The sequence below is a fragment of the Arachis ipaensis genome, chromosome B1, assembly GCF_059453495.1.
Source record: "Arachis ipaensis isolate K30076 ecotype BB chromosome B1, ASM5945349v1, whole genome shotgun sequence".
Taxonomy (NCBI): Eukaryota; Viridiplantae; Streptophyta; class Magnoliopsida; order Fabales; family Fabaceae; genus Arachis; species Arachis ipaensis.
In genome coordinates this window covers 54904245-54909006 of record NC_142436.1, presented here as the reverse complement: position 1 = coordinate 54909006, position 4762 = coordinate 54904245, and the positions used below count along the sequence as shown (strand labels likewise).

Genomic DNA, 4762 nt, shown 5'->3' with positions numbered 1-4762 from the left:
AAGTGTATCTTGCAGAAGATTGTAAAGCCTCATAGAAGAGACTGGAGCACCAGGCTACAAGATGCACTCTGGGCATACAGAACAGCATACAAAACACCCATTGGGATGAGTCTTTTTCGTTTAGTTTATGGAAAAGCTTGTCATCTCCCGGTAGAAATAGAGCACAAAGCCTTTTGGGCAGTCAAAGAGTGCAATATGGGAATTGAGAAAGCCGGAGCTGAAAGGAAGTTGCAACTGCAAGAACTGGAGAGCCTTCGCCTAGAAGCTTATGAGAACTCAAGACTACACAAGGAGAAGATGAAGGCGGTACATGACCAGAACATCAAGAGGAAAGAGTTCCAACCTGGGGACTCAGTCCTCTTTTACAAATCTTGACTGAGGCTCATACCAGGCAAGTTGAGATCAAGATGGGAAGGTCCATACAGAGTAGAGAAGGCCGAATCGTACGGAGTTTATCACCTTATCCATCCTTCGAGTTCGGAGCTTATCAAAGTTAATGGACATCGTTTAAAGCTGTACCATGGCGAAAAGCGGAAGAAAGACAAGGAACTCGAGATCTTCCTCTTGGAAGATCCCCACATAGCCACAGACTGAGCTAGTGGAGCATCCAACTTACGGACGTTAAAGCAAAGTGCTAGGTGGGAGACAACCCACCATGGTATGATCGTTCTTTTCTTTATTTTTAGTTTTTCATATTCAATAACTCTTCTCTTTATCAGTATTTTCGTGCATCTGCATCTACATATTTATAAAAAAAAAAAAAGCTACGCGACGCGACCGCATCAGCGACGCGTCTGCATGGTAAGGAGAGGAGAGAAAAATAAAAACGAACAGAGAGTCATGCTGGAGCGTGGCTGGAGGAGTGCCAGTGGCACAAATCAGCCCACGCGGCTGCGTGTCCTGATTTTCGACGTAGAAAGAGTGCACAGCTGAAAGTTGTGCTAGATTGGTGCTGGACTGGCGCTGGACGCGCAATCCCCCTCACGCGAACGCGTGCCCCACGCGGCCGCGTCGTACCCCATAAATTGCCCACCCACGCGATCGCGTCACCTAAAATTTGGCATTTAATGATTTTGAACAGAGAGTTGTGCGAGTGCGAGGCAACCCTCGCGCCACTGGCACAAACTGGGTCACGCGACCGCGTGACCGACGCGACCGCATCAATCACTTTAAGCGCAAGTCGCGCGACCGCATGCCCCATCCGATCGCGTCGCTTGCGTCGCACAGTTTTCCTACTTTTGCTAAATATCTTATCTTTCTCTTCTCCAAATCCTAATTTTTCTTTTCCCTCATTATTTCTTCCTCTTCCCCTCTTCCTTCTATCTCACCTTTCACTCTCTCTCCCTCACCTCCATTAACAAGGTTTTATTTTCTTCTTCATCCTTCTCTTTTCTATCATTCTTCTTATTTTATATGTTATTTTCTTTTCTTTTCTTTTCTTTTTCTTCATTATTCATATTTTCTTCCTACTTCTTTCCTTTTTACATGTTGTTAGAATTTTATTTGAGTCATTATTTTTCATTATATGCTTGTGGATTGTTGCAAATTGTTTGACAATTATATATTATTTTCTTTAAAGGGTTGCTTGCATGTTCACTTTAATACTTTTTATACCTTCTTCACCATGCATGCTATGTGTTTGTGAAAAAGCCCATATGGCATTATGCACTTCTCTATGTTATTCTACTATTCAATGCTTGCTTTTCACAAATCCGCTTTACTATATTAATTGAATTTAATTGTCAATACAAACGTGATGGTTTGTTACAAAGTAATGCTTGGTCTATGCTACTTATGCCCTTTGCCGGCATGCCAATAAACACCTTGCATTCACTTGTCATCATATGCACTAACTATTTTCCATTAATGATCTTTCACATGTACTCATGAGCATGTGTTGACATCATTTACCTTTTAATGTGCATTTACAACCATCCTTTTTCGTTCTCTTCATTGCTATATATCTCTTTGAATTTAATTTACTTTCTATTCCCTTTTTCAGGATGGCCACCAAGAAAGGAAAAGAGAAAGCTACTCCCAAACCTCCAACAAGAAGAGGAACTAAAAGAGCACTAGTGGCAGAGCCTTCTTCAACTACAGTCAAGCCCTCAACAAAAAGAGTTAAGAGGATTATCAAGGTTGATGAAAAGGAGAAATCCTTTCCAGCAAAGGACACTGCGCGATTTCCAAATCGCTACTGTGAGCAGATGTTCCCTATTCTGGCTGAAAGGAGTTACAACAACGAACACCTTCTTATCCTCCCGCCCAATATTGCTACTTTTGTTGAGCTGCAAATTGAACGAAGACAATGGGGTTTCCTACAGAGACAACAGACGCAGGTCAATCTTTCTTGGGTAGTCGAGTTCTACTCTAACTTCTACCTGCCTACCCTGCAGTCTGTCTTTGTTCGTCAGAAGCAAGTACCCATTACAGAAGAGGCCATTCAAAAATCTTTAGGTCTTCCCCCTATTCTAGAAGGATTGGATTCCTTTCAAGAAGCCGCACTCAAGCGCCAGATGTACCAATTTGACTGGGAAGCTATTCTCAGAATTATCGCACTACCTGGCAGCCGTTGGATCTACGGATACCATCGTACCCGCCCTAAGGGTATATTGGCTTCAGAACTTACCATAGAGGCTCGCGTATGGGCACAGATCATGTCCCATTATGTCTTTCCGAGCACTCACGAGTCCTCCTTCACTGCAGACATGGCCGTTCTACTATGGTGCATCCTTACAGACCAGCCTCTGAATCTACCAAGACATATCCGGAATGCCATGGGACACGTACAAATCGCAGGCAACTTACCTTTTCCTACCTTGGTCTCAGATCTTGTCTCAGCAGCCGGAGTCTCCTACAGAGCTGGAGACACCAAAGCCATGCTCCCACGGGATGATCAGCATGTCCCTAATGGGAAATACCTCAGACTTTCAGCAGCCACTACAAGCCTTCCCACTGCTCCGGTTGAAGATATCCCTTCTTTAACCCCACAAGCACCTACAACTGATGACCTGCTCCAACAGATAATCAACAGGTTGGATCGGCAAGAACAGAAAGCGAAGTTAAGAGAGCGCCGTCACGAGCGCCGATTCAAACACCTCAAGGAGCTACTCAAGGGACACTTCAAGGACTGAGACACCCCGGACTCCACTTCCTTTACCAGCACAGAGAGCCATGATGGTCCCAACTGTGGAGATACTGCAACCAGCCCACCCCTGTTCCTGACAGATGGCACCGAGGACGGTGCAAAGCCTTAAGTGTGGGGAGGTCGGTCAGTACCTGACTTCCGGAGGTAATTTCTCTTCCCTAGCACCAATAAATTAGGATGTTTAGTTAGATTTTCTTTCTTTTATAGAATAGGATAACTTGCATAGTAATAGGTTAGTTGCATGCATGTTCTACTTGATTGAAAAGACAAGAAGTTTCTTTTAAGACTCTATCTTTGGAACGAAATTTCACTAATTTTTAAAATTTTTATGATAAATTTGCTTGAAGTTATATTTGGAACATGATGTTTGAGCTAAAGAACACACAACCTGTGAAGATTTGAGCCTTTATGCATGGTTACATTACTTAACTATAATTATTTTATTCCTGTCTGTTTACTTCTCTATGATTGTAATCTATATTTTGTTTCATCCTATATGTCCAATATTTATTATATTTATATGCTTGCATATGATTGAGGCCATTATTTGTTTAAACTCACTGATCCAAATTAAGCCTACCCTTTTCAATTACCTTTGTTAACCACTTTGAGCCTTTAAATCCCATTTACCTTTAAATCCCATTTGTTCTATATTTCACCACATTACTAGCCTTAAGTGGAAAAATAATTGTATATCCCAAATTGAATCTTTGGTTAGCTTAAGATAGAATTGTGTGTGCTAGTTAAGTATGGGAAATTGTGGGAACAAAAGCTATTAAGGGAATGTGTCATGATAATTTAATGGGAATTTGGATACCTACTCATGTGAAACTATAAGAATTAAAAATTTATGTGCATTGATAAGCTATGTTTATTTTTATGTAAAAAAAAAGCAATAAATAAATAAGGGGACAAAATTACCCCAATGCTGAATTAAGAATTCAAGGATCAATGCACATATAAAAAAAATTAAAATAAAACGTTGATACATGAGTATGGAATGTAAAAGGGGAACTCTGGGTAGCTAGGTATGAATTCTAAGGTTATGCAAGTTATATAGGTTGGGTTGAAGCTTGGGTTAATTAAAGATTCAATTTATAAGCTCACTTGACCATACATGTATCCCTACCTACCTTGGCCCCATTACAACCTTGAAAAGACCTCATGATGTTTGCATTGGTATATTAACTGTTGTTGATTGGTTAGGAGAAGAACAAAAGTTAGAGAGCATGATTAGAGAAGGATAGAGTGATTACCCTATACACTAGAGAGATTAGAGCGTACATACATCATCAGTGAGGGTTCAATGCTTGAATTTCCATGTTCCTTGCTTTCATGAGCTATCTTCTTGCACTTTTTATCTGTCTTACTGTATAATGATAGAATTAGTGGAATTTGATTTATAATTGTTTTGAAGAGCCTATTTACTTTTGATCAAGTGGACAAGAATCATATAGTTGCATTCGTATATATATAGGATTGCATTGCATTGCATGAGTTTCTGCATGTTCATACTTATTTACTTTATCTCCTTCAATTGAGCATGAGGACTGGTGCACGAAATTGTGATCTCCAGGCTCGAACAAATCCTGGTAATGGCTCCAGAGCTTGGTG

General features: G+C 40.8%; 1 pseudogene; it reads left to right on the top strand.

Moving 5' to 3' along the window:
- Positions 1-2516: 2516 nt before the first annotated feature.
- LOC148576623 (uncharacterized) lies at positions 2517-3257 on the top strand (annotated as a pseudogene).
- The last annotated feature ends 1505 nt before the right edge of the window (positions 3258-4762 follow it).